Here is a 13656-nt window from a genome sequence, read left to right as displayed (position 1 = left end):
TGTTCCCAGTTCTTAAGTAACCATCAAACTAAAGTAATGAATGTCTACATCAATGTTGACTCCTATTAGTATGGACAATGAGGAAGAGACAACAACCTACAGTACATATATGTGATCTAGAGCCCGACCGATAAAGGATTATTAAGGCGGAAATGGATACAAATATTTGGTGATTTAAAAATCCGATATTCCGATATATCGGCCGATATATATTTCCAGAAACGCGTTACAAAACATAAACATATTTCCCTAACATTAGTTATTTGTAGTTATTTATGAGTCCTCACTAAAATATGATAATGCAGTTTAAAAATAAACTTGTTTGTTTTATTGTCACAACAGAGGAATATCAAAATATATTAAAGTTCTGATAAATACAATGTATAAAAATACAAACTTAAGATATTAAACTTAAAGTCCTTTGAACAAAAACAATAACAACAAAGAAAATCTAGGGGGACGTTGTAGAGTACCCTCTGGTGGACAAACTATGCAACGACAACACTCATAACATGATTGAAGGGTGTTTCATCCGTTTTTATTTTATTTTTTAAATATTTATTTATCGGCAATGCCGATACCGATAGTTTGGAAAATGCCTAATATCGGCCCGCTGATATATCGGTCTGGCTCTAATGTGATCCAATGACAATTGTAATATATGCACAAAGCAAATTTACAAACACTGAGCTCTAACAGCCGTCTTTACTGCTAAATAAAGAAGAACCAAGTTGAGAAAGGTTGATGATTTTTGCTGAAAAACTACTGTATAATGCTGATTGAAATATATTTAAGTTGTTTCGCTATTTGGTTTCTCTCCAATAACCAAGATGAATTTCTCCTATTGGAGACAAAGGCTTATCTTATCTATCTTAAGGTGAGAAACAATGTCACATTGTATGACAGTCAACGTGCCTTTGAAATCTTAAACATCTGAGAAACGAGAAGAAATCTGGTTTCCCCCACTTAGGGAAGAAAGCATTCTTAATAGATTTAAGGTTGGATAAGGGCAATGAGCCTCAGAATAAAATCATATGATACCACCACAACAAATGTATTCGTCACATGATGTAACTTTCCTGACCATCAGTACAGATTTTTCTGTGGTATGATTGTCAGTGTCATTGCCCTGATCAGAGCATTGAATTAAGGCACCTCCAGTGAAATGAGCCACAAACGGCACTCTTCAGGTTACAAGAAACATCTCTAGGATGCGCTGGGATTCATCATCAGTGATGCTCTTGGGGTCATTGGGGGTTTCGGGTCTTTCAAGGCAAGGCAAGGCAAGGCAATTTTATTTGTATAGCACATTTCAGCAGCGGTGCAACTCAATGTGCTTTACATAAAACCTTAAAACACAGTTAGAAATTAATAACAATTAATACAAAATTAAAAATAGTTAATACAGAATTAAAACAATTCATACAAAATTAAAACAATTAATTAAAAATAGATTAAATACAGAAATAAAAGAATAAACAGACATCATACCCCCTCCCCCAGGTGACACAGCCGGGGTTGATCAGGTCCCTGCTTGCATCCCAGTTGCACCAATCCAAAAGCCACCTTGTGGCTTTCTCTGAGGCTTCAGTTGTGGTGCGGATGGCCCACCTCTTCGCAGCTCCAGTTACTCTGAGCCCAGTCAGAGCTTTGCAAATCAAGCTCGTTGATTGGCTCGGATAGGGCCCGCCAGCCTCGGCTCCTACACTGCTCCACCAGCTCTTGGTATTTGGCGAGCTTCCTCCATATGTTCTTCCCAGGGTACTGTCAACTCCCACCTAGTAATAGTTTTGTCGATTCTGCGGGTGTTTTTCCCTTTCCTTTCTTCTTGTTCCAGTTCTTCAGCCCTTCAGGTAGAGAGGTGTCTTCTGCAAATTCACCCAGCCCTTCAACAAACTCCTCATACGATGACTTCTCTTGAAAGGGACGAGTTCCTAGCAGCTCTACCATGTCGGCTTTGTCTAGAATCTCCTTTTCTAGCAGACGTTTTGCCACCTGCAACATATGACCAATAATAGTAAACAAGAAGCATTTTAATGACGATGGCTAACTCCATCAATGAAAATGCAAGTGGCATTACTGATCACTGAGTTCAAGAACAGATTAGCAGTAGTTACAACTAATAGTAAAAGTAACAATTCTTCCAACCAGTTTTTAAAAATACTAATTTAAACAGACCATAAAAGAGCTGGTTGCTGCATCGTACTATTCAGTGAGCTGCTTTGGAGTACGAGACTCTTCATGTTAACTTCTCTCCATCGTTTTGTTTGTCAGTGATAATACTTCTCACCTTCTCCACCATTTCTTTCTTGTCGGTGACGAGCTGAAGTGTTCGCTGGAAGGCAGCATCTATAAGCAAGCGGACCTCCTGGTCTATAAGCTGGGCTTTAGGTTCACTGAAGGGCTTCTCAGTTACTAGGTCACCCTGCTGAGGGAGGTCAAAGGACATCTGACCCACCGCCTCATTCATTCCAAACTGTACAACCTAAAATATGAAGAGAAATGAGTCCTGTTAGTCTAAAGACAAACTATTTCTTATGTGCCTTTGGTTACATCATTCTCTGACTAACCGAAAGTATAAAGTGACTTCTAATTGAAATAGTCTGGGCAGTAAAAAAAAAAGAATATAGTCTAATCTTCAAGTTGGTACTCTAGCAGTTTGTCTGCAGGAAGCTACTTGTTAGCGGAATTCAACTAAAATAATAGCTAGTAGTTACTTAGTGTACAGTGACACAGGAGCTGCTATTTCACATGTTTATCTTGTTACTACACTTTTGAGAAAATCAATCTTGAAACCCATTTAGTATACTGAAGGATAAGCGATAATTTCACCACATCACCACAAAGTAAACAACTTCTATTTCAGAATGTGAGAGTTTATGACTCAACACTGGCTCCATCAATACACAATATACAATATACAATTTACATTACAATGTATTTTTGTATCACATACAGAAGTTTCCTGCCTTGTGTATCTGTTAACATGCTTGTTGTAAACTGTGGGGATTACCTGTGCATACGCAGACTGCGTGACCTTCCTGAGGTCATCCTGTGCCCCAGTGGTGATTCGCCGAAAGAAAACCTGCTCAGCCACTCGACCCCCCAGCATCATGCACATTCTATCAAACAGCTGCTCCTGGGTGAACAGGTACTGTTCCTTAGGCAGATACTGCGCATAACCCAAACCTTTCCCTCTGGGAACAATGGACACCTGAGGGAGTACATTATAATTTATCAAACTATCAATATATGGTAAAATACTTGGTCAAATTCTAGTTTGATTGTAGAGGGTAAAAACAAGATTAGGCAAGGGCTGCAGAAGATTTCACATAGTCAAGCAGCAGTGTGAGGAAAGAGAGGAAGGAAACGGTGTGACTACCTTAAGTAGGGGGTCTGCATGTTCTAGGAACCAGCCTGCTACAGCATGTCCGGCCTCATGATACGCCACAGTAGTCTTCTCTGGAAGCTGCAGTACCTGAGTCTTTTTCTCCAGACCTGAGTGTGTGTGTTTTTTTTTTTTTTTTTTTAACAAGCAATAAGTTATCTGGGTTGATGTGCCCTTCAAACATACAGTAGATTGGTTATAGGTTGGGGCATGAGCTTTGAGTACAGCATGAAATCACACAGTAAGTATAGTATAATCAAATCCTTAAAGGGAAGTCTCAATGAGAAATATAAGGACAGGCTGTAAGTTACGGTTCCTGCATTAAAAGTTATGTATATCTCACAATAGAGCACTAAGTTCACATTTATGGATTTATATAAAATATAAATAAATATAAACAGTATACATTTGATCAAAACTTCATATTACAGAAATGTATAGCAATTGCTTTTACTACTAACTAACTTGATTAAGGTGTAAAACACATATCCAATAGTCATTCTAGGAGTATTGTCACAACATCAAGTGCATGCCAACTTACCTCCAATGACTCTCTCAACGGCCTGCTCAAAGTGCTTAGTATTGACATGTTGGTTGAGGCGTCGGGCAGCTATTAGCGCGGCCTCATTACACACATTAGCAATATCAGCCCCTGAGACACAAAAGGAGCCACAACAACCAAGTTAGACTGTGGTATGATAAATACTGCGAGAGATGCAGAATACAAACTGTATGATCCCTGTAGATAATCCAAAGACTGAGCTGTGTGTTTACATGCGAACATCAACACACAGCTCTTGTTCTTACCAGTAAAACCTGGGGTTAGTGCAGCTAGCTTCCTGGCCAAAGCCTCTACTTCTATACTAGTGTCCAACTTCAGAGGTCTTAAATGCACCTTAAAGATGGATGCCCTGCCTTTAATATCTGGTGGGCCTGTAGAAAGAAAAAGGAAGAAAGAAAAAAAACATCATGATGATTAATCCAACAGAATGATAAACAGTGAGCAAAATGAAATTTAAACAGATACTGCTAAAGTAATACCATCATATGATAATGTTACTGATATAGAGACAACACTACTCTTATAAACTGCTAAGCTAAGGAAACACAAGTGTGTGTCTCAGATTCTGTACCTTATGACGATGTCACATTTACAAATATTACAGAAGCTCATTCAACTGGTCCTGACAACTACTTTGCACTTTTTCTGCATTCATGTTATACAGCTCATTTTCAAAATGGCACTGACAAATGTTTAACAGGCAATACATAGCTATAGACACCAAGGTTATCTATGCACTTTGAGGAACATTTAAAGAACCCATTAGACCTAAACAAAATGAATTGTTATTCAGGCTAAACCCAAAACTTTTTGTTTCAAAATGAGTGACATAATGATTAACTTATTACTGACCAAAAATGAATTAGTAGTGTGGCTGTATTATACAAACCCGTACTGTTTACATGTAACAACAAAAGACTGAAGGAAAGGGAACACAGACTCAACAAAACAGAGAGGAGCAGTGTATTCCATCCCTTATGTTGGCCTCCAGTCATCTAATCCTTCTTTTATAGAAAGCCAGCTCTCTCATTTTGACCCAGTTTTCTTTGTCAGATAGAAAACCGCTCCCTACCCACCATTGTCCAGCACTGCTGGCGTAAAGCAAATTAGATTTTAGCAGGCAGAAAAAGATCAACCATTTTAACCACAAAGATAAAAGCGCACAGTATGCAACACGCGCCTTTAATGAAATCACAAGTGAACAGGTGCAACAAAAAGAAGCTAATTTCTAAGGAAACTATACAGTAAGTGTGTCAGTAAGGTCAAGCTTAGCACCTAATTCGAAGCAGACAACAACAAGACAACTAACAAAGTTAAAACTGCATGAATTAGTGCCACTGAATTGAATTTGTTCCATAGTGTATGCTGTGCAGTATTAGATCACATGCATGCACCAACATGGAATTATAGAACACCAGTGGGAAAGAACAGGAGAAAAAAAAAGACTATGGCTACATTAACATACAGTTTTGAGCCTAAAGCGATCTCTATGCACACAACTGTTTTTAGTATCCAGTAGAAGAACTAATCTGCGTTTAAACTAACACGCCCAAACCGCATATCTCATGACCATTAACGTATACTGGGCATGTGCGTGCCGGGGAAACAGGAGGCAGCATGTATACTCTGCCCGTTGCTGGTAGTTGCCATGGTAGTTAGTAGCTTAGTCTCAGAGAACGAGACATCATGACCCAATCCAGTGGCGAAACATTGGAGCCAGTGTTGCCAAAGTTCTCAGTTTGCGGCCGTTGAGACTGAAACACAAACCCTGAGACTCCAAACCAAAAGAGGGTCACAAGTGTTTTCAAATTTCTCCGGTTTAGGGCCTCTGAAACACCAGGGACCTCATTTATAAAACCGTGCGGCGAATTTGCATCAGAAGTGGCGTACGGACGAAACATATGATGTGAGTACACACAGAAATATTCTGATTTAGAAAACCGTGCGCATGCACGTCCTACGCCGGATTCTATTTATAAATCACATTCGACTCTAAATGTGGCACAGCTTTGGTGGCTTCATGTCATGCCCATAGTTTCCCTTAAATAGTCAGTGAAACGCCACAAATTAATATTCATTTATACCGACATCATGATTAGAGAGGAAAACAAAGCAAAGGACTTTCACTCAATGTGAAGTTGCATTTCTTGTTAGAGAGGTGGAAAAGATGATAATATGTTTGGAGGGCACAGTATGGGCATTACTAATGCTGAAAAGCTGTAGAGTGACAACATGTTGCAGATGCAGTTAATGCCACAGCCTCAGAGGTCGGACTGTGACCCAAATTAAAAAGAAATGGTTTGATATTAAAGTTGATGCAAAAAAAAATACCTAGCGCTACACAGAGAACGTGTTTATGCCACGGGACGCCGGAGCTGACCCCTCTTGAAGTGGGACAGGCACGGCTTGGTTTCTCCGAGAGCTCCTCTGTAACGCAGGGCCCAAAACAGCACAGAGATCCGAGGAAGTCAGAACCGGCTCTGAGGTCACTCGTCCTCGTTTGCCAGCAAGTCTTCTTGCTGTCTGTCTCCATTTGCCACATCTTCGAACATTGCAAAGTCAGCCATTGTGGGTCATTACGCATGGCATGCCTTTTAATACCCATCAATTTGATTGCATCTAAAAAGCTAAAGGTGTCGGAATTAAGCTAATTGTAAATGACAAATAGTTCTGCGCAAGGATTAGTAATTATTAAAACGTTCTATTGCACCTTTCACAATGGTCAAGATGCTTCAGACCTACAATAAAACAAACATTTAAATCAAATATAAAACGATCTAAAGCCATAAAATTAAACACTGTATAAAACACTGATACTGTATATGATGACCATATTCAAACAATGTGCTCCGCATCGAAAACAGCATCAGTGTAAACATTATTTGTCCTTTTTATCGTATTATTCATGAGAATGAATTCTATAACATGCTAATATAATTACAGAACATTTTAGTTTTTTTTCACAAATATATCATCATTTGAATTTATGATAATATCTTGTTTTATTTTGTCCGTTTTTCACTGAAGATGGATCAAACAGGTGTTTGTGTAGGATATTAATCGCAAGAACGGCTTTGTGAATTCTCATGAGTGAAATCAATGAGAGGCAATATTTCGATTTGTTTTATACAATGGTCTCAGTTTCACGTGTTTAATCCACCTGCAGTCGGTGTCGCCGTTTCTCATTTCACCCATTTCTGTCCCTATGCCTGAGTCAGAGTGTCCGTGGAGGACAGCACATTTTCCCGTCAGGTTTGCTTTTTATAAATCCCAATTCTTGTGTAGAGAGCGGCGTATGTCTTCTTTTGTGCGTACGCCACGTTTACAAATGAGGCCCCAGAGCAGTGTGAATGCGAGGTGTAAACCTAGCAAAAGATATTCGTTTTGAAACCAAAACGTAGCAATGTAAATGTAGCCTAAAACTCCAGGGTTGCTTCTAAGTCTAGAGGAAACAGAGACGTCCAAAGGAACAAAAACTGCACCACAGAAAAGGGAAAAGTCAGCTTGGTTATTTGGTATGATTTCAGGGGCAAGATGTACATCAAAACCTGCAGATAACTCTTCTCTCGGAAATGATAAACTGAAATGTTCCTAACAAATTGACCCAGTGATACATGATAATGTAGAGAGAAAGAGTTATTCAGGGGAGAGCTAGAGACGAAGCCGACCTCAGACAAGTGCTACTCTTTACCTATGTATATATGTCGATCAAAGCGTCCTGGCCTCATCAAAGCTGGATCCAGGACATCAGCTCGATTGGTGCCGGCTAAAACGACCACATTAGTGCTACTGTTGAACCCTGTAATGAAAAAAACAAGTGGCATACAAAGATCTTGTGAAATATTGCACCCAGAATGGGAAAAAGGCTTGAACATTAAAGTGATGGTTCGGAGTAATTCACCCTAGGGTCCTTTGCACCATGACCTCGAGCCAAACACCCACCCAGAAGCTTTTTTCACCTGGGTCTAACATTGGGAGAGTTAGCGTAGAGTAGCGTTATCATCTGAATAGCTTAGCGCAGGGGCTAACGGACCCACGTTTGTATCTCGTAAATTACCCCACTAATAATGCCCGAAATGATACCAAACATCTACAAGTAGTACAAATAGGTTATGCACTCATAAAACGATGGATTGGAAAGTTTGTAAGTACACCAGAAGTTTATGTAAATAACACTTGCCTGCTGGCTTCTGCTCTCTGCTGTTGTTGCTGCTGCAGTAAGACGAGTGCTTAGGGCCGTCTACAAATTACAACACCGAAAAGAGATGCAACAAAAATATTTATTAATTAAACTTTTTTCTTTTAAGTAAGTGCTGTAGTATAACTAGCAGGAGACAAGTAATAATTGAGGTAAGTTTGGAGACATTACCTTATTTAATCATTGAATTAATAAATACTTTTGTTGTAACTCTTTTCGGTGTAGTAATTTGTAGATGGCCCTAAGCACTCGTCTAGCTGCAGGTAGCAGCAGCAGCAACAGAGAGCTGAGGAGAGCAGGCAAGTGTTCATAAACTTCTGGTGTACTTACAAACTTTCCAATCCATCGTTTTGTAACCGAATACTACTAACGAACGTTTGTTATCATTCGGTACGTTAATGGGGTAACCCTACAAGATAACGACGATGGGTCCATTAGCCCCCCGCTAAGCTATTCGGCAATTAGCTTGCTGCTCTCCCGCCATAATGTTAGACCAGGTGAAAAAGCTTCTGAGGGTTTAACTTTCGAATCATATTCTACATATCACTTTAAAAGAGGTAACGTAACTAACTACCGTCCATTTCCACAAGCAACTGGTTGAGGGTGTTTTCCTGCTCGCTTTGGTTTCCAAAGTTCCCCCGGCCTCTCTTCCTGCCAACTGCGTCAATCTCGTCAATGAAAAGGATGCAGGGGGCATTTTTTCGAGCCGTGGCAAACGTATCCCTAATCTAATACAGGACAGAGTCAAGAGAAATCACTTACATAATCTTATAAATTGAGGCAACCTCTAGCTCACCCAGTAGAGAGTGCGCCCCATGTAGTCTGAGAATCAAGAATCATTGTGTTACAGATGATGTTGCCAAACAGCAGCAGGATATATCACATAGATAGCATCATATAGCTTCAGAACTCGTTGGCAGAGTCTTGCATTTAGCCCGGTACTGACCCTTGCAGCACCCACGCCAACAAACATCTCCTGGAACTCCGAGCCGTTGACGGTGATGAAGGGCACGTTGGCCTCTCCTGCAGTGGCCTTAGCTAGCAAGGTCTTGCCAGTACCAGGTGGGCCTGATAACACAGCACCCTGAAAAGAAAGGTGTTGCTTAATGATCAATACCAGTATCTCAATGAATACTTCACTAGGTGGAGAAACTTCAAAACTTAATTCTTAGCCCATACTATGCTTCGGAGGGAGAAAAAAATCCATCAATTGAAATGTTCCTGTCACCTTCACCCCGACCCTTTGCCACAATACTTGATATACAGTGTGTAACACCTTTGGGATCTTGGCGCCTAGGTCCTGGTACTGCCGCGGGTTCTTCAAGAAGTTGACGAGCTCCAAAATCTCCAGTTTGGCCTCCTCACAGCCTGCGACATCCTTAAACTGAATGCCAATGTTGCCTTTTATTACCTTGGCTTTGGATTCACTCATGCTGAAGGGGTTTCCTCGCTGACCTCCTGCCATTGGTCCCTGCCGCATGGCAAAAAGTAAAAAGCCGACCAGCAGTAAGGTTGGGAGAAAGTTGAAAAGGAGTGCCCTTTGGGGAGAGAGAGAAAGATGCTCAACTAAGCCATCATCAACCAATCCAATTTTCATAAGAGTTACTTTGCTTTGAAAGTTTCAGGAACTCATCAGATTCAACTCTCACCCATCACTTTCACTGCTGTAGAATACAGGAACTTTCTGTGAGTCCAAACCCATTTCTTGCTGGGCCATCTCCAGGTTATGCTCAAATGAGTCCACACTGCCAATGTTGAACCACAAATAACTCTGAAACATACACACGACATAAAACATAAGCAAGACTGTAACTTTTTAAAGACGAAATAACAAGGAGGACATACATTTTTCCTTTTACAAATAGAAATAAGCAATACATTGCACCATTGCTCATAGCAATGCACTCGGGGTTTTTGCTGCTACAGTCAGACTTGGTCTGGTAGGATCGCATCCCATGAATCTAACTAGTGAATTGGATTTGGCTCAGTTGTCATCGGGACTGACAGTTCAGGAGAAACACAGTAAGAGGGCCTTAAATTAAGATTATTTGTCAAATGTATGACTCTTCTCTGCTTGTGTTAATGTTAAGCTACACTTTGAAATATCCCTAACCCTAACCAACTGAGTGACCTACATGAAAATATAAAAGCATATTTATGCAACTAACCACTTCTGATGTGTTCACTCCATGGGCAGGAATTACTTTGACGTATTGTTTATTGACAACCTCTAGGTGATCAACCTGTGTAGAGAGCACAAAAAAGAATTTGTTTACATGGTTGCAAAAACAAACAGATAAAAGACGGAAGATACCAAAACTAAAACACTCTCTGCCTCTTACCAAGTCTTTGTTTAAGTAGTGCTGTACAAAGTCCTTCCAGGAGATCTGCATCCCCGTCTCTCGGAAGTAAAAGTACAAAAAAGCTGAGGTCATGCCGGCAGCACCGATTGCAAAGTACCTCACTGCTTTTTCATCCAGGGGAAAATCATCCTGTTAGATGTAAAAAGATAAATAAATAAAAAGGTGTAAGAGAGAGATGAATTGATTAAAGGAGAGGCTGTCAGCAGGCCAAACGAAAAACAATCCAGGCAGTATGCTGCCTCTCAACTATGAGCACCCTTTTAAAAGTAGAGCACGACCAGTATATGTTTTAAAGAAAATATAAATTTCAACATTTGACCGTTTGGAAAGTCTGACAATATATAACCTTATGCTAATTTAACATAAATACACAACATAACAAACATTTTAGATAAGAATCCATTAAAGTTCACTACTAAATAAAAGATGACCATGTTCAGTGGAACATTTACAGTGGAAAGAGAACTAACTATAAGAGTATTATACACCTGAATAGTCATTATGTGACAAAAGGATGCCAAATTATGGAGAATGCAACTTAAACTTGCACTAATAAGTAAAATTATGAGTAAATTTGACTTTTAAAGCTCTCATATGCCAGCATTTTAGTAAATATATTGTGTGTAGTGCATTTTAATGAGCAGTAAAGACTGGCTATGATTCGCACCTGGAAGCGCGTCCACCAGTGTGATTCTTCCTTTTTGCCTCCTTTTCGTCTTTGGTCCCCATCATCATTTGTGTCCCGCTCTTCCCTTACAAGAGTTTCTTGCTCTTTGCTATTTTCATCTAAATAGTAACAGAAAATCATTCATGCAGTGCAGAGGAAATGAGAACAGAGGATGTCTAAATGCTGCTTGTGATAATGACTCAAACCTCCCTCACCTTCAGCTGATTTGTTGACGCCAGCGCTTTCTTCACTCTTTGGGAAAAACTTTTCAAAACCTGAACCAATTCAACAACAAACACACAAACAACAAAATAATTAAGTGCAACTGGCTCACATCGATTTAGGCCACTGCGTGCACTCATTTAGCTACATTACATAGTGTAAGGAGGTACATTACCTCTTGGTGGTTTGTTTGAGCTAAGTAACCGAGCAAGGGGGAGAATGTGTTGATATAAACCTCCACGTCTCCTTTGGATCAGTGACGCCTTCTGAAATGAAGATACTGTATCATGAATATGTTAGCAGTGAGGTCAGGGCCATAAAAAGACATTTGGAAAAGAAATATACAGCAGAAAGGCATCAATTAAACATGCTATATGTAGTAGATGTTGTTGACAGGCGATACAAAACTAAACATGTAATCCACAGTAATCTACAGCTCTTCTGAATCAGTCTTGCAGACTAGCTTCTGTGTTAATATGAGAAATCTGTCCTACTACAACATTATTCACAGGATTACTGAAATCTCATTTTGACATGAGCATACTGTACTGTGTAAGCCTAATTTCATTACAACACTGTTGCAGATAACCCACTTATACAGTGAACAGTTGCTTAAAGCTCACATGGTATTTACTTACATATCTGTCACTGCATGTGCATAACAAATACAGATTCAATTATATTTAAAGGGGTTATTTTAGGTTATGAGCACCTTTGGAAGTAGCTAAAATATCTTCCACACAAATGCAAAATCTTTGATTGTGGTTTATTGTTTTTGCGACCAATATAATATTGCTACTTGAGAATCATAAAAAAAGACAATATTATGTTAGCTGATCTGACATTTTGTTTACATATCAAGATGTATCTGTGTAACAATATGTTATTGTTAACAATAATAACAATAATAATAATAATTTATTTTTAATGAAAGATGCCAGAAACAGTCAATTAAAGATTTCGGAGATATCTTTAAATATTAACTATTAATAAAAACATAACAAACCTAAATAAAACTTGAATTGAGAAAACTTTAATTCAAATAAACATAATAAAAATGCAATAAAACGTGTATTGCTGCAGTTTATGGCAATTTCAACCCACAATGTTAGCCTGCCAGTGTATGTGTTGGGCTCTATTGACATGGGAAGTCCACCACCAGAGAGAAAACTATGTATTACAGTAAAGTGTCAGCTCCCAGAGGAAAACATTTCTCATTTTACATCAACCAAATTATGTACCGTATCTCTAATAAGTTTTCATTTAGTAAACACGGTTTGGGACACAATGTTTTAGGGTAGAAGAATCTACCTGGTAATGAACAGACAAAACAAATCAGACTGAACTTTAAGTTTCTCTGGTTTGATTGTTCTACTTCAATAGAAAAGCATAAAGTCTACTGAAGCTAGTCAGCAAAGTGTAAGATACCTCATCCCAGCCAGTTCTATTTAACCAAGTTTTATTTATATTAAATAACTGTCATGTCTGATAACATTTAAGTAAATGCAACTGAATGAATGAAAAAGAATGAAAATGCATGGGTCAACAGAGAAACGCCCCCTTCAAACAAAACATTATGAAACTGAGGAAACTAACTTCTAAACTAAACATTATCAAATGGACACATCGCGAGATTACAAACAACGGAGGAATGATACATAAACAGTGCTGCAATTTGTTTGTTTACAGGTTTGGGGGGCTCTGTAGCCTCCTCCACCGAGGAACACTGTGTTCTTTCCCACGACAAACCTCATACTGTCACACAGGGATCCAACTCCTGCGACACCGCATATGCAAGTAAACATTGGCTGCTGCAAAACAAGTTTGTATATCTATTTTTTTCTAATTGTATTTTGAGAGGACCGTAGCGACTTTACATTATAAGAAGTATAAATACAATGTCACCGTACCGACGCGAGTGCGCAGCCGTTGTGAAAAGTAGCTGAAATGGTGGATAAGTCTCGAATCCACGTCCGAACCGCCCACACTCGGCTCCGAAAGGGTCCGACACTCACAGAGAGCAGCCCCATCGTGTATCAGCTACTTGAATAAGGCTTAGTCTCGCATTGCCAGACCTATCTCATTCTCCACAGCGCTGTACTTCTGGCTATGGCTACCATGGATGTAGATGGCTACACAATGGGCTACCGGGCTACACTGCACTGGACGTGAGTTCCCCGAGTCAACAAGTAGTCCCGTAAACACGTCATCTCGCGAGATTCCGATTACTGCTCATAGTCCGAAAGCCCGATTTTT

At 39.5% G+C, this 13656-nt stretch overlaps 1 pseudogene; it reads right to left on the bottom strand.

Annotated features, from left to right (window-relative positions):
* Positions 1-1278: 1278 nt before the first annotated feature.
* On the bottom strand, positions 1279-13430 carry LOC120555554 (annotated as a pseudogene).
* Between the last annotated feature and the right edge of the window lie 226 nt (positions 13431-13656).

Source organism: Perca fluviatilis, chromosome 3 (assembly GCF_010015445.1).
Source record: "Perca fluviatilis chromosome 3, GENO_Pfluv_1.0, whole genome shotgun sequence".
NCBI classification, from domain to species: domain Eukaryota; kingdom Metazoa; phylum Chordata; class Actinopteri; order Perciformes; family Percidae; genus Perca; species Perca fluviatilis.
This window is presented reverse-complemented; position numbering and strand designations above follow the sequence as displayed.